We start from the raw sequence: 17818 nt of genomic DNA on the forward strand, positions 1-17818 counted from the left end.
AATGAGTGCTTTTTTTTAACTAAATGACCAGCAAATCTAATCATTAGCCACATCCTATCACTTCTTCAGCTAGGTGGTGCAGTGGAAAGACCACTGGGTTGGAGTCAAGAAGACCTTATTTCAAATCCAATCTCAGACTTGCCAACTGTTACCCTGTCACTTAAACCTGTTTGTCTCCGTTTCTATAAAATGATCTAGAGATGGAAATGGCAAATGACTCCAGTATCTTTGCCAAGAAGACCCCAGATGGGGTCATGAAGAGTCAGATACAACTAAAAACTAAACAACACCAATCAATTATACATTTTGAATGGAGGGTTAGAGGATTATAGATTAGGTTTAGAGCATTTAAAGCTGTAAGAGAATCTAGAGGTCACCTACTTCAATATTCTCCTTTTGCAGAAGAGGAAAACAGAAAGACACACAATTTTAAGTTCATGGAGCTAACAATTACAAGAACTGGGATTCTAGGTCAAGTCCTCTTACTTTAAATCTGGTGCTCTTCCCACCACATCATAATTTAATTTAATCTTGTTTCCTTTTCCATCTTCAGTCAGACCTTTATTACTAGTTTTCTTTTTAAATAATATTTTAATTGATCATTCCCAAGCATTATTCATTAGAGACAAAAATAATTTTCTCCCCCCCCCCATAGCCGATGCGTGATTCCACTGGGTATCACATGTGTTCTTGATTCAAACCCATTGCCATGTTGTTAGTATTTGCATTAGAGTGTTCGTTTAGAGTCTCTCCTCTGACATGTCCCCTCAACCGCTGTAGTCAGGCAGTTGCTTTTCTTTGGTGTTTCTACTCCCACAGTTTATCCTTTGCTTATGGATAGTGTTTTTCTCCTAGATCCCTGCAGATTGTTCAGGGACATTACACCGCCCCTAATGGAGAAGTCCATTACGTTTGATTATACCACAGTGTATTAGTTTCTGTGTACAATGTTCTCCTGGTTCTGCTCCTTTCGCTCTGCATCACTTCCTGGAGGTTGTTCAAGTCTCCATGGAATTCCCCCACTTTATTATTCCTTTTAGCACAATAGTATTCCATCACCAACATATACCACAATTTGTTCAGCCATTCCCCAATTGGAGGGCATCCCCTCGTTTTCCAATTTTTGGCCACCACAAAGAGTGCTATGAATATTCTTGTATAAGTCTTTTCCCCCATTATCTCTTTGGGGTACAAACCCAGCAGTGCTATGGCTGGATCAAAGGGTAGACATTCTTTTGTCGCCCTTTGGGCATAGTTCCAAATTGCCCTCCAGAATGGTTGGATCAGTTCACAACTCCACCAGCAATGAATTTATTACTAGTTTTCTTGACTATAGTAGTAACTTCTTAATTGTTCTCCCTGCCAAAAAATTTTCTCCCCTTCTATCTGTGCTATATGACAATGTGAAGCAATTTACTTGATGCACAATTCTCACATCAATTCCTTGTGATGTCTATTAAACAAAATTCAGTTTAGTACTTTTCCACTACCTACCAAATGAAATCCACACATCTTGAAGGCATTATGGGTAAGGGGAAGCATGCTGGTTTTGGTATCCAAAGACCTTGGTTCATAGTATGACTTGACTACATATTGCTTTTATGATCTTGCGGATCATGGAACTATTTTCTCATCTATAAAATGAGAGGTTAACCTAAATGACCTCTGAGTTCCTTCTAGTTCTAAATTTATAATCCTATGAGCCTTTCATTGTGATTTTTCACTGGTCATGCCTCTAATCTGGGATATACTCTCCTCTTACCTTTTTCCTTTTAAAATCCTTTGTTTCTTTCAAGATTCAGCTCAAATAACACCTTCCATATAAAGCTTTTCTTTTTAGATGCTAGTGTTCTCCCATTTACATTGTATGTATTTGATATATTCCTATATATGCCTATTTTACACCCCAATAGGCCATAAGCTCCTTTAGGGCAGGGGCTGTTTTATTTTTATCTTTGTATTCTTATTACCTGGCTTAGTGCCTGGATCATTTATGGCTTGTCATCAGTTTGTTTTTTTCTAGTTGTGTCTGACTTTCTGTGACCCCATTTGGGGTATTCTTGGCAAAGATACTGAAGTGGTTTGCAATGTCCTTCTCCAGCTCATTTTATAGATAAAAAAAATGGAGACAAACAGGGTTAATTGATTTGCCCAGGATCATACAGCTAGTAAGTGTCCACGACCAGGTTTGAACTCATGAAGATGATTCTACCTGCTGACTCTAGGGCATCACCTTACTGACCTTTGGCATATAATAGCAGGTGATTAATAATGGCTTGCTGTTTGATTAGTAAAAATGAGTCATTATTCCTCTTGCCCCCATAGTATTCTCTACTGAACTTTATTTAGCTATTTAGTATTATACTGATTTGTGGCAATGTCATATTTCTCCTGTTGAACTATAAGCTTACTGAGTAAGTATATGCAGGGACCAAATTTTATTCATTCTGGCCTTATCTCTTAGGTTGTAATAGATGCTTGGACACAATAAATGCTCAAACTCAATACTCAAAACAAAAATTTTTGTTGAAGTGAATGGAATTAGTAGGTTCCAGGTACCTTTCAACCTTTTAGCTTAAGTACTAAAGATTTTTCCTTCAGCTGACAAAAGGGGCTTAATCCCCCAAAGTCCCCCCCCCCCACACACACACTCCAGGCAAAAACTATCATTTGTATGGTGAATTCAAGGCTTTGGGGTTTCTTCCATAGCCTTCCTTAGGGCTGAGTCCCATAAGTTAGAAAATAGAAGCAGACCATACTTAAGATGATTCAGGGCAAGCCATGGACATTGGAAGCCAGAAACCTATTTCCCATCTGGTTTACTTATTTCGCTACCCAGGAGAAATGAGATATTTTCTAGTCCAGTTCAGCCTTCATTGGTTGTTCAGTTAATGTGGCAGTTATAAATCAAAACAAAGCCCTTATGAATAAAAAGATGCTCAATTCCAGCATAAAAAAATTGTTGGCCAAGGAAAGGAAAATTGAGAAAGGCTGATAAAATACTCTCTCCTTAATTAGAGTGTCTGCATCACATATCAAATCAACCATAATGCCCAGATTTATTGGCTTGGGAAGATGTAAATGAAATAAGGGCTAGAAAATGAATGGAAAATTCATTACCTGTATTAAAATTTATCTGAGATATGGGCCTGGGCAATGATGCTTTCAGTCAATTACAGAATTTCAGCAACTTGGGAGCTTTCTTACCCTTCTCTGAACTGTTTGGTTTGTTTTTTGTTGTTGGCTTTTTTTTTTTGCCATATGCCAGTGTTGCAAGGGTGTCCCTCCCCCTGAACCCTCAATTGTGTCTAAGTTTATAGACTCTCCTGTCTTGGAACAATGTTCTGATTTCCAGTATCTCGAAATATTTTCTGGAATGTTTATATTTCAATGCCTCAGTTTCTCCATCTATGAAATTGGGACATCAGTTCTTAACTCAAAAAAAGGAGGTCCTTCAGGCAAGGAAAAAAAAATAGACCATATTTCTACAACATTTTAATGTTTCCAAACATAAGCAAAATTATATCTGATTCTTTGAATAGATGAGCAAAATCATTAAAACTTTAGCCAAGTTGCTTAAAAAGAGAATGGAGAAAAATAAAATAAAAATTAGACAAGGTAAAATCACAACAAAAAAGAAGTAAAAAAGAATAACCAGAAAACTTAACATTAAAAGAAATAGAGAATTATCTATAAAAATATAAAATGACAAAATTAACAAAATATCAAAAAGAGATCATAGAAAGTTAAATTTCAGAAAAAATTAATTGAGCCGGCTATAAAGATATAAAAAAAGAAAAACCAACAAACAGACCCTGGTCCAAATGGATTTAAGAAGAATCCCAGTATACATATAAAGCATAATTAATATCTATACTACATCAATTATTTTCAAAAATTAAGAGAGAAAAAATTTTCCAAATGGATTTTATAAGGCCACCTATTTTTATAGTTCTAATGCATAAATCAGGGAGGGATAAAATAAAGAAAAATAACTAGAGACCAACATCACAAATGAATATTAAAACATTTCTGTAAAATTCTGGCAGGTACTATGTAACTCAAAAAAAGTCACCCATTATGATCAAGTTAGATTTATATCAGGTATGCATGAATGGTTCAACATTTGGAAAACATTGAACAAAATCACACTAAAAATAAAAACCAACCAACTCTAAATAATTATGTCACTAGATACAGATAGGGTCTTTGGCAAAATATTAATTCATGATTTTAAAACTTTACAAAGCATAGGCATTGAAATACTTTTTTAATATAATAAAATGTATATATCTAAAAACCCGAACTCAAATTATATTCAGTATAACTTTCCCAATAAACAAAAAAAAAACTAACTGATACCCTTTTTCTCACTCTTTTGATACAGTTCTCAAAGAGCTAATGATAATGATAATACAAGAGACAGAAAGGGAAGGCATAAAACATTGGACAAAATGTCCTCTTTTCATGAGTATGTGATGGTTTATGAAGATCCTAGATAGTCAAATTGAAAAATAAACTGAAATAATCAAAAGCTTCAGAAAAGTAGCAGGCTACAAAATAAGCCCACAAAAATCAATAACATTCTAATACTACCAATAGTCCAAAATAACTACAAAATGAATAAGATATCTAAAAATCAAACTATGGATGTTTCTTTGTGATCCAAAGCTATATCATTATAAAATATTCTTTAATGAAATATGGAACACTTAAATGTTTTTAAATAAATTACTCATAGTGGGATTACACAAACATGATACTACCTAAATTAAATTCCTAATTTAGTGCTATCATTAATCAAACTACCAATGGTATCTCTTATAAAATTAGTCAAAATAGTAACAAAAAAACATTCAAAGGATCAAAAGGTCTAGAATATTAGGGGAAATTATGGAAAGAAGTAGGGACTCCCCAACTTCAAATTGTAAACCAATATTCATGAAACTATTTGGTGCTCATCAAAATATAGGAAAAAATCAATCAATGGGATAGACTAGATAAGAAAGAATTAAAAAAAAAAGTGAGCTCAATAAGGTAGTATTAAATAAATTTGAGGACATGTAATACTCAGTAAAGAATTCCCTATTTGACCAGAATTGCTTGGAAAACTAAAAAAGCAGTTTGGAGGAAATTATTTTTAGATCAACAACTTATACTATATATACTACAATAATTTCAACATGGATATATAACCTAAAAACTAAAAACCATACCATAAAACAATTAGAAAAGCATATAAGATACTATTTTATGATAAGAGGAGCTATTCACAACTACAAATAGGAAAATTCTTAATCAAAAAAGAGAGATGATCACATAAAAAAGATAATTTTGATTACATTAAATTAAAAAAAGGTTTTGTAAGAACAAAATTAAAATAGTTGATTGGGTGGGGTGGAGTCTTTGTGTCAAATATGGCTGGTAAGAGCTTGATATCCACATTCAATTGGCCATTAATAAAGCCAGAAATCTAATTGATCATGAAACAATAGATCTAAAGCTTAGAGGGACCTTTGGAGGCCATCTAGTCCTTAATTTTATAGATGAAGAAAATGAAGTCCAGTAAAGACATATAATTTGTCCATGATCATTTGGGGAACAAGTATCAGAGATGGAATTTGAACCCAGCTCCTCTGAATCCAAAGCCAGATCTGTTATACCGATAAGGAATTACTCAGGAAAATCAAAGGAAAATCAAAGATTCATGAAGAATGTGTGTTCTTCTACTCCAGCCTGTGGCAAGCATTTCTCCCTGGGCCTTTGTTTCTTAATCTGTAAAACTGGCCTAATTTAACTCAAGATGATTCATGAGCTTATTCTTGCTCTTTTAAGTTCTAGACTGGAATTTGGGCATCTCTTTCCTCCTTCTCTAGGGCCTATTTGTTATCTCAACAGGATTAGTACCAGGGTCAATCAGTATCATCTAGAAAATCAAGTGTGTCTTCACAGGAACATGGTGCAAGATTTCTTAGGGATCAATAACTTTATTAAATCTTTCTGTTTTCTCTCTTTCTCTCACTCTCCCCCCTCCTTCCCTCTCTCTCTTTCCGTCTCTCCCCTCCTCTCTCTCTCCCTCTCTCTCTTCTCTCTCTCTCTCTCTCTCTCTCTCTCTCTCTCTCTCTCTCTCTCTCTCTCTCTCTCTCTCTCTCTCTCTCCCCCTCCCTCCTATTCTTTTATTCATTTGCCAGAATCATCGTTATAGAGATCTGGTCATGTCACTCTTTTCCTCAAAAGTGTCTAGAAGCTCCCTTTTATATTGAGTAAATTTCACTGTCCACTCAAAATCTTTCACCACTGATCCCAGTTTGGTTTTACAAACATCTTGTATTATTTTGTTGAGTGCATTTAGTATTCCAATAAAGTTCAGTATGTGTAAGCCTACTTTTCCACCTCCATGCCTTTGCTTACCCCATTGTTCCTATGTTTGAACTCCTCTAGTCCCCTTTGCCAGTTGAGTCCCAGTCATCCACTAAAGCTTGATTCAGCTGGGCTTGGAGCACTCTCTTGTAATTCAGGGGTATCAAACTCAAATAGAAACAGGATGTTAGGATCTCTTTAGACAGCATATTAACTTAGAAAACCATAGATTAATATCTGCATTTTATTGTATTTTATTTATTTGGTTAATGATTTCCCAATTCTATTTCAATCTGTCTGGCTCACTTGGGAATGTTGTGGATTGTAGTCTAAATGTTTGACTTCTCTGTTGTAATCTCAGCTACTAGAGAGATGGAGACAGGCATATTTCTTAAATCTGGGGGTTTGAGTGTCAATAAGCTGTGCCAATTTGGTGTCTAAACTGGATTTAGTATTAATATGCCAAGCACCCTGGAGGGCTTAAGACAGGTCAAGCTGACCAGAGCAAGTCAAAACTGCTGTGCTAATCAGTAATAGGGTCAAGTTGTGAATAGCACCTGCACTTCCACATCTAGAGAGATGGGGAAATTCAGTCTTAAATGCAAAAACAAAAACACCCAGAAAACCCTCCTCTTAAATGGAACTTCTGTCCATTATGAAATTTTCATCAATCTCTCCAGACTGACTTGTGACAATCAAAAGTTCCAAGAGACTAACTTCCAGCTAAGAAAATCAATTTATTAATTAATGTAACAAATAAGCAATAAATCATTCATCTGTGTTCCTCTTGGAAATCTAAGGCAAAGACATTCCACCGTGGGAACCATTAAATATAACTTTGGGAGTTCATTATTTGGCTCTCCCCTGGATATCCCAAGACATATCTAATTTGTGAATAACCAATGAGGAAGCAATTCATCAAAACTCTCAACCCCTCCCCATCGCTTGAGTGGTGGTTGACCATCACATGCTTCATCCCATGCCCCCAGTGTCTGGAAGGAAAAATAGAGTACTGCTTGGTTAGGTGTGACCTCATGCAATGTTACTTAATGGAAGATTCAAGGACTCAGCTCCTAGCCAAAACCAGGTCTTATTTACTGGGCAAGATGAACCTCATAATCTCTCTCTTCCATATGCCTGAAGTTGAAGATTCTCCATAGTAGGACGTTCCCCAAATTCCCTAGGAACAGAGTCTGAGCCTCAATTCAGAACTCAGAAAAAAATAAACAATTGAATATATTAAAAATAAATTCTCTTCGACCTAATATTCTTCTAACTCCTCTGAACGACTTGCCCTATATTGTCACATACCCTTGTCTGTTTCATGGCCTTCCATGAAAGAGAGGAGAGAGAGATGGACATTAGACATCACATCATATCCATAAAAGATTTACCAGAGGAAGGCATTCAGCAGGTTGAAAGAATTTAAATACTTATTTTGGTGACATCATGGCTCTATTTTAGGATATGATAACATATTGTTATTTGTATTTGCAACTTACTCTCCCCTAATAGACAATAAGTATTTATTAAGGGGAAGCCAGGTGGCTCAGTGGATAGAGCTCAGAGGCCCTGGAGTCGTATCTCACCTCAGATACTTCCTAGCTGTGTGACCCTGGGCAAATCACTTAGCCTCCACTGCCTAGCCCTTACCTCTCTCTTTTGCTTTGGAACCAATTCTTAGTGTTGATTCTAAGATGGGAAGAGAAGGTTTTTTTTTTTTTTTAAGAGTTTTAAGCATTTAGCTTACTTTTAAATGGGAGAGACCACAAATAAATAAATAGACATACATATAAATGCACACATCTATGTAGACATGATATATTCCGAATAGATGGAAGGTAATAGGTTAAGGACCCCCTTTCATCTGAATTTCTCATCGGCATCTCCCCAAGCACCTAGCACAGTACTCTGGACTCAGTAGGTGCTTCCTTGCTGAATTCGCTCGAGTTCTGTGGCTTGCCGTCCAGTCTCCGGACTACATGAGCGGTCACTCTCTTTGGCTCTCAGAGCAGATGGCCTCCAAGATGGCGCAGGTCCCCCCCAGCTCTAGCACTTTGGGCTTCTCTCCGTTTACAGGCCAGCATCAGGCTGCCTCTCCCCGCTTCCTTCCCGAATGATTGAATGGAGTGTCCGTGACTCTATCAGGCACCACATATTAAATCAAATGCCACATTAATTCTAGACCATCAGCAGTCTCCCCCGCAAGAACGTCAGAGGCCAGGAGACGGATGTCTCTCTTGATATTTTCCATTGCCAAAGGGGATGTGAGAAGAAAAGAGTCCCATCTGTCAAAGGAGACCAGCCCGATCCGAAAGCAGGCTGAATTACTTGAAGGAGATAAAAGTTTATCATTCTGTGGACACGAAGATACGAGATTAAGACTAAACCTCCTTCATTATTCTGTAAAAGCACGGATCAGCAAAGAATGTGTCCAGGAGTATCAGCCGAAAGAACTCGGGCAATCGATTCATATCCCCACTTAATGAAAGATGTGGCTTGGGTCTGCAGACGGACACACACACACACACACAGAGTCAGATCCTCAGACAACAGGCTTTCCTTTCCACTCTCCCACTAAAAAATCACTAGAACCTTGAAAATAGAAATATAGCCTGGGCATCCTTGTGTAGTATACAGGGTGTCATGGGGCATCCGTGAGAGTGGAGAGAGTAGAAGGATGCCTCAGTTTTCTCATATTTTAAATGGGTCTAATTGTGTCTCTATTTGAATTGTCTGGGAGGAAGGAACGTTGTCACTCCTACAATCTGATGCAAACATAAGTTCACAATGTAAGCCTTTTCTTCTTTTCTTCCTTTTAAAAAAAGTCTTTGTGATAAGGGAAGGTTGGGGGCAGGAAGAGGGATACAAGGGGGAAATTTACTCTATCTAAAAATAAGAGATCAATAGAATGTATTTTAAAATATATTTAAAATATATAAATAAAATAAAATATATGTTAAAAATAAAATGCAAGATCCCTTTTACAACATTTATACCTTTCTGGTTAATTCAGGCAAGGACATTTCTTGTCCCCAGGGAGATTGTACCTTCCATGGGTTAGCCTAGACTTGCTGTGCAGTTCCTGGAGGCTCAAAAGGAGGGTCTGCTCTCCCTGAATCAGGGTAAACAGGCCCCTGCAGACAATGAATACTACAAGGGGAGGATAGAAAGCCCCATTATGTTTCTCAATGTCTCTGGGCAAGGACTACCTTCAATCCACAGCATGTATGTTCTTTGGAGCAATCTTGAACTCTGATGTTCTTGAGTTGTTTGTTGGTCTAGTCTAAGGAGAGACAAAATCAAGGACAGTCTTTATTATGCTGCCCAGAATCCAAGACTATGGGGGCAGCTAGGAGGTTCAGTGAATGGAGAGCCAGGCCTAGAGACAGATGGTGCTGGCCTCAGATACTTCCTATCTGTGTGACCCTGGGCAAGTCACTGAATTCCACTTGCCTAGCCTTTACCACTCATATCTTAGAACCAATACAGTATTGATTTCAAGATGGAAGGTAAGGATTAAAACAAAAGAATCTGAGGACTATGCTGTAGCTCTGAAGCTTCTATGGCTACCAGACATCCTGAAAAAAAAATATGGTGGCTACTCTAGTTGGCAAGGACTTGGACAAGTTACTTTTTGGGGAGTTGAAACCTTAGTTTCCTCATTTGTAAAATGTATGACTTTCTAAGGATTCTTCTGTGGTCCTCTAAAAGCTGCAGAGAGAAGAGGGATGTTGGTTTCAGCAAAGGAGTCCATTTAAGAGACCAAGAGGAGAAAAAAGCAAACTTCTTTGGGTCTACATTTTGCTTAAGTCTGATGTTGATGCTCTGGATGAAGGCAGAGGAAGGTGCCCACGAGTAGGTGGAACTCATCCAATCAACCCTGTCAGAGAGCAAATGCTGCCAAAGCAAAATGCTCTTCTAATACTTGTTGGCAGCAAACAAGTCTCCCAATTAATAAATACTCCTTTGGAAGTGGTGGAGATGGCTGTGATGGCCCTGGGACCATATGCAGTCTGTCCCCATGATCGACACTGGTAGCATTTACTCCTGTTTGTCGGGGAGATATTTCAGCCTTGCAGGAAGATGGAGAAATGCAATTTCCTACCTGAGGTCTCCTGCCTGTAGAATAGGAGATACATCAAAAAGTCAATGGATGAGGCCAGTTCCAGGGCCATCTTGTCTTCTAAGCTCGTGGCTATGAAGCTAGGATGGGCCAAGATGCTGCTGATCCTCTAGAGGCATAACTAACAAGACTTGTATGCCAGAAGACAATGTGAAATCCTGGGGAAACCAATTCTTACCATGATCATAAATCGACTTTTTAAAACAAGTTCAGTGGGAAATTCAGACATCACACCAGAGATACTGTGACAAGCCCACACGTCTGCTCATGCAATGGCAGTGGGGGTAGGGAAGGAGATTTGGGTGAGAAAAGGCCAGACATGAGCTCCATTGGAGCTGGCTAATGGGGAGAAAGTAGGGCACTTGGTCTTTTCCTAGTTTGACCAATTATTCCCCCTAATAAGGTGCATCCAGTAACTTCTGCATTGACGAAGGAACGAAAGTGCTATCTGCTCCAAATTTTGGCTTTCTGAAGGCAAAGCCCAATTTCCCAGTCCTAGTGATAACTCCTGTTGTCACTATGTCACTATGCTAAAAGCTGTTTGGGGATTTCCCCAAGAATCATATTGGGGGGGGGGTTCTTCCTGACAAATTTCTGCATGAGACAAATAAGTCAGTATGGTAAGAATGGACTGAGGCAGGCTTTCAGATGTGTCTCAGCACTGCCACTAAATAGCTGTGTGACCTTGGACGAGTCATGTTGTCTCCCTCAAGAGATTGTGAGATTCTTGAGGGCAAGTGTTGTTTTTTGTTTCTTTTTGTATCCTCAGTTTTTAGCATAGTGCCCAGAAACTGGACTCTCCACCGACTCCACTTTCCATCTGCCTCCCTGCTTGGTTTCAACTTCTTAGAACAAGATGCTCCCCCAACCCATGCTTCCTGGTCTTCACCACCTCCACCCTCTCCCTCCCTTACTTTGTATGTTGTTCTCTTCCACTAGATTACAAGCTGCTTGAGGGCAGGGGCTGTCTTTCTTTTATTAATTTATTATTTAAAAATAAATTATTAATTTTTATTAATATTAATATTATTTTATTAATTAAGTATCCCCAGTGTTTAGCACAGTGCCAGGCACACAGTAGAAACTGAATATTTATTATATTGAATTGGAAAAGGAAGGGACATCTCACTCCATTTAAAGGATTTAGAGATGTAGACTCTAAATGATCATCCTAGTGCAAACAAAACAATATGGAAAAAGGTCTTGATCAACGACACATGTAAAACCCAGTGGCACTGCTCATTGGCTGTGGGAGGGAGGTGGGAGGAGGGGAGGAAAAGAACATGATTCTTGTAATCATGGAAAAATATGCTAAATTAGCTAATTAAATACAATTTTTCAATAGCCCCCATAAAACAACAGCAACAAAAAAATAAAACAAAACACTTATTTTACAAATCAAAAATAAAAAAATAAAGGGATCCAGAGAGCAGGATTGAGAGTTAGACCTGGAGACAGGAGGTCCTGGGTTCAAATCTGAGCTCAGACATTTCCTAGTTGTATGACCCTGGGCAAGTCACTTAACCCCCATTGCCTAGCCCTCCTTGCTCTTCTGCCTTGGAACCAATTCACAGTATGAATTCTGAGATGGAAGGTAAGGGGTTTAAAAAAAAAGTTAGCATCTATGCGAAGGTGAGGAGTTTTTGCCTGAAGGAACTTGATGAGATTTATATAGCAGGCTCAAGGCAGGGCTGCCTGGTTCTTCAAGCTCTCTTCCATCCTCTCTGTGGAAATTTGCTGTGTTTCCTGGGATGCTTGCTTTACCATCGCCAGGGGTCTCTGGGGGTAGTGAGTGGCTCGCCTCTCTTACCTGCTCATCACTCATCCCCCAGATAGAACGGCTCCAGGTTTTACCTCCTCTGCTTTTCTTGCTACTTAGATCCTACTCTGTAGGGGTAATAAGGGGTAGTCAAGTCAGCCAACAAAGATAAATGCTCCCTAAGTGCTAAAGGTAAAAGCACCGCCCTCAGGAAGTTCACATTCTTCTTTTTGAGTTTTTAAGACTATCTTTATTTTATTCCAATAACAAATTTCCACATAAGTTTTCCAAAGTCCCATGATTCATGTCGTCTCCCTCCTCTCTTCCCTCCCCAATCCCAGAGTTGACAAGCAATTCACTCTGGGTTATACATGTATTATCAGGCAAAACATATTGGGAGTTCACATTCTAATGGGGGAGACCAGCATACAAGCTATCCACAAGGTTAACAGAAAGTAATTTCCAAGAGAAGGTCCTCCATCAGGGCAAGGGCACCAGGTGAGGCATCTTTGCTGAATGGTACTTCAAGGGCTCCAGGAAAGCAGATGGGGAGGGAACAGAGGGAAGCATGGTGGGCATGGAGACAGCCAGAGAAAGGGAAGAGAGGAGGGAGGCAGAAAGTCCGGTGTTAGGAATGGAAAGAAGGCCAGGGAGAGAATAAGACAAGAAAGAGCCAATGTTGTGAAGGAAGGGACTAATACTAGGGAAAAACACAGCCACGTTAGGCTAGGCCACCCTCCAGAGATCTCAGAGACTCCTATTTGGTTCCTAAGGCCAAAGGACACCAAAAGGTGGTCATGGAATGTTAGAAATGGAAAGGGTATTAGAGATCATGGATGGCAAGGAGCACATTGGGTATAGGGTCAGGTGGGACCTCGATTCAGGTCCTGGCCCCAATATTTACTAGCTGGGATGAAGTGACTTACCTTCTTTCTAAGATCTGGTTTCCTCTGTAAAAGAGAGATGGTGATATTTTACTGCAGTGTGAGCGAGGACACAAACTCCAGAGGTGTTTATCAGCCAACTGGAAGGTGATGTGAAGATGCTTAAAATCCCCACTCTTTCCATGCTGCAACTTCTCTGCCAGACCTGGAGTTCAAATCCAGCCTCAGATGCTTCTTAGATGTCTGTTCATGGGCAAATCACTTAAGCCATTTGCCTGTTTCCTCAATCGTAAAATAGGGATAATAAAGGCACCTACCTTGAAGGACAACAGCATTATTTGGAGGCTCAAATGAGATAAAACTATAAAAAGTGCTTTAGCATAGTGCTTGCCAGCCAGGGTAGTCACTAAATAAATGCTTTTTCTCTTCCCCTCTAAATCGGGAGCACACCTGTCCCCCATCCACGATCTCCCAGCATTCCCCTATTTTGCCCTTTGCCATTACTGTATAAAGTCCCTGTTTTTCGGTTGTTCAGTTGTATCTGACTCTTGGTGAACCATCCAAGGTTTTCTTGACAGGTCCTGGAGTGGTTTTCCATTTATCATTTGCACTCTTTCAACAGCTTCCCAATAGGATGCTCCACCTCAGTCTATCTTTTCAAAAAGGCACCTGCCAAGAAGGAAAAGAAAAGGATGATGCCTAAGGATGAGAACAACTCTGACCAAAATAGGGATGTCCAAAGAGACCCTAAGCAGGAAATTGTAGATGGTGTTGAAGATGCCAAATGAATTGTTCAGTTTTGATTAGTCTATGAATGTACACCTTGAAACACTTTTATAATCAAGTTTTATAAAAATGTAGAATTTCAGAGGCCAAAATTATTTTCCTGAATTGAGATCCAACCATGGCACTAGGCCTACTCCAATGGATTCCCTTCTCACCCTAGGATGATATATAAAAATCCTGTTTGGGGGCATCTCAGTGGCTCAGTAGATAGAGAGCCAGGCTTGGAAAGAAGTCCTGGGTTCAAATATGACCTCAGAAACTTCCTACTTTGACCCTGGCCATGTCATTTGACCCCAATTGCCTAGTCCTTACTGTTCTTCTGCCTTGGAAGCAATACTTAATATCAGTTCTAAGACAGAAAATAAGGGTTTAAAAAATTCTTTAATAATGAACTGGAGGAATTCCATGTAAACTGCAACAACCTCCAGGAATTGATGCAGAGTGAAAGGAGCAGAACCAGGAGAACAATGTACACAGAGACTGATACACTGTGGTACAATTGAATGTAATGGACTTCTCCATTAGTGGCAATGCAGTGATCCTGAACAACTTGGAGGGACATATGAGAAAGAACACTATCCACATCCAGAGAAAGAACTGTGGGAGTAGAAACACAGAAGAAAAACAACTGCTTGATTACATGGGTTGATGGGGATATGATTGGAGATGTAGACTCTAAATGAATATCCTAGTGCAAATATTAATAATATGGAAATAGGTCTTGATCACACATGTAAAAACTAGTGGGATTGCTTGTTGGCTATGGGGGTTAGGGAAAGAATATGAATCCTGTAGCCATGGAAAAATATTCTAAATTAATTAATTAAATAAAAATTTCCAAATTAAAAAATAAATTCTTTGGTATTTAACACCATTCACAATCTAACCTCTTTTTACCTTTTCTTTTTCTTTCTTTTTAAGCCCTTACCTTCCATCTTGGAATCAATACTGTGTATTGGTTCCAAGGCAGAAGAGTGGTAAGGGTCAGGCAATGGGGGTCAAGTGATTTGCCCAGGGTCACACAGATAGAAAGTGTCTGAGTCGGATTTGAACCCAGGACCTCCCATGTCTAGGCCTAGCTCTCAATCCACTGAGCTACCCAGTTGCCCCTCTACCTTTTCATTCTTTTTTTTTTTAAACCCTTACCTTCCATCTTGGAGTCAATACTGTGTATTGGCTCCAAGGCAGAACAGTGGTAAGGGCTAGGCAATGGGGGTCAAGTGACTTGCCCAGGGTCACACAGCTGGGAAGTGTCTGAGGTCAGATTTGAACCTAGGACCTCCCATCTCTAGGCCTGGCTCTCAATCCACTGAGCTACCCCTACCTTTTCATTCTTAATACACATTAATCACTGCCTTCCCTGTACTCACCTATCCAGCCAGACATACTTTCTTTTATTTTTTAATTAATTAATTAAGATTTATTTGTTTATTTAATTTATTTATCTATTAAGCACTTACTACGTCAGGCACTGTGCTAAGCACCAAGGATACAAGGAAAGGAACTAAAACAAAAACAAGATCAAAATATCCAAATGTGACTAGAGCCTTACGGTATATCAACCATGGAGCAGAATCAGATAAAGAAGACGACTTGATTTTCTGTTGAAAACTTTCTGCCCAGTTGGAATTGGAGACAACTGACTTGTGCTTGTTTTTGCATTGTAGATATTGTATAATCTACACAAAGAGAAACATGTTAAAACATATTTGTATGTTGTGTATCTTTCAAAAAAGAAAACCTTAAAAAAGAAATTTACCTGTTTTACTAACTTCAACAGATCCCTGTCAGTCTTTCTTGTCTCTTCACCCCAGGGTAGGCTTACCTACCCTGGGATTCCACACATTGAGGGTACTGAAAGGACAGATGATACAAGTTTTCCTTCTTGCTGGTTTCTTCCAAAACCTTCATCTTAAGGATGCCCAGGTCAGCCATGTCTGAATCTTTCTCTCCTTCTCCATTCCTAATTAGCCTCCTTTTGCAAGTAATCTCCCCCCATTAGAATGCTAGCTCCTTGAGGGCAGGGTTTTCTTTATGCTTGAATTTGTATTCCTATTGCTTAATAAATGCTTGTTGATTTGACATCAAATGAAATAATTAGTAACTAATTATTCATAAATTCACTGTTTTCCTTTGAAAAATGAGCCACATTCAAATTGCTCTCACTAAATATTCCAAATATTTTAATTTTAATTACATATTTTATTTAAACATTTTTAAATTTATTTTATTTATTGACAATATAAAACCCTTTTGCTCACATTAAAATGTTAATATTTTGTTCTGAATTAAAATATTTTCTAATGTATTAGCATTTTAGTGAGAACAAAAAAGGTTTGTATCATGATAAAAATAATTTAAAGTTTTAAAACTATAATTTATACTATTATATTGAGAGCAATGTTTGAATATACTTCATTATTTAATGGAGGAAAAAAATCTCTGTGTGAGTCCTGGAAGACAGAACAGACTTATAAATGATAATTGTTTATTAGTAAATAGTTGTTTATTAACTTATTAGTAACAAATTGCAAATCTATTAATGTTTTAGTGAGATCAAAAGGTTTTTGTTACACTGTTAATAAAAGTTTTTGAAATGAGTTTATTTCATCTATCTCCTTTAACAAATTTCTTTTTTGTCTTTTTTATAAGGTAAGTAATATTAGAATGGGAATCCATATATTAACAGGATCATAAGTGTAAGATGCATATAATTTATGTTATAGATAACATATAAATAAATGTTACCTATAACACGTATACATTTTTTAAAACTGAGGGCATATGATCACAAAAGTTTGGAGAAAATGTCTCTACTACCTACTTCATTTTAGCAATATCCTATGAGAAAGGGGGGGGGGGCGGCAGCTAGTTGGTGATGGAGACAAGAATTCTGGGCCTGGACTCAAGAAGACCTGAGTTCAAAACTGGCTTTAGATATTTCCTAGCTATGGGACCCCAGGCATATTACTTACACCCCTTGCCTAGCCCTTCCCATTCTTCATAGTGTTGATTCTAAGGTGGACGGTAAGGGTTTAAAAAGAATAGAAAACATGTTTCATTATGCTCCTAATGAAACAAATAATATTGTTACTCCCTGTTCATTCATGCTCCCTACCAGAATATTCCCTTCAAAGAAATAAATTGACCATTTCTGCAAATGAGCATCCAGTCCCTTGTGTCAGTGGTGTCCAATTCTTCTCATCTCCATTTGGGGTTTTCTTGGCCAAGAAAGTGGAGTGGTTTGCCATTTCCTTCTTCAGCTCATTTAGAGAGGAGAAATTGAGGCAAACAGGGTTAAGTGACTCACCTAGGGACACACAGCTGGTATCCGAGGCTGTATTTGAACTCATGAAGATGAGTCTTCCTCATCCAGAGCCCAGAGCTCTAGCCACTGAGCAACCTCACAGCCCTATCTACCTTCTTCCTCCCTACTTACTGCTCACGATCTCCTTGCCGACAGGTAGGAGCCAAGCTTCCCCATCAGACTCCTTGATGTCATAATTGGTTGCCAGATTGATCAGTTCTGATGTCTTGTTGGTTTCCCTTTACATGAGAGTGTGAATTATTGCCCTGACATGATTTATTTGCCTCCTCATCCGTTCACATGAGTCTCCCCAAGTTTCTCTGGATCTTCTCATAGTCCTCATTTCTCATGGCACAATAACATTGAATCACATGGATATGCCATCGTTTATCCAGGCATTCCTCAAATGATAGGCACCCGTTTTCATTTTCTAGCTCTTTATGGGGACAAAAAATTGCTACTGTAAATATTTTGGGGTATCCATACAATATATGAAAGGGCTAGCTGGCCCGCTGGATAAAGCACTAGACCTGCAATCAGGAAGACCCGAGTTCAAATTTAATCCCAGAGACTACATTGCCTTAATAGGTGGGGGC

At 38.6% G+C, this 17818-nt stretch overlaps 1 long non-coding RNA gene across 2 annotated transcripts; it reads right to left on the bottom strand.

The window, feature by feature from the left end:
- Window positions 1-8165: 8165 nt before the first annotated feature.
- On the bottom strand, window positions 8166-16120 carry LOC103106618 (uncharacterized). Of its 2 annotated transcripts, XR_463317.3 has the most exons (5): window positions 15675-16118; window positions 15468-15594; window positions 13172-13798; window positions 9573-9646; window positions 8166-8865 (listed from the first exon to the last, which is right to left on the bottom strand). It is a non-coding gene; the product is annotated as an uncharacterized LOC103106618 (long non-coding RNA). The 2 variants fall into 2 exon arrangements; XR_008916765.1 differs by having other exon boundaries at window positions 9573-13798; window positions 15675-16120.
- Between the last annotated feature and the right edge of the window lie 1698 nt (window positions 16121-17818).

This window comes from Monodelphis domestica, chromosome 2 (assembly GCF_027887165.1).
Source record: "Monodelphis domestica isolate mMonDom1 chromosome 2, mMonDom1.pri, whole genome shotgun sequence".
Taxonomy (NCBI): domain Eukaryota; kingdom Metazoa; phylum Chordata; class Mammalia; order Didelphimorphia; family Didelphidae; genus Monodelphis; species Monodelphis domestica.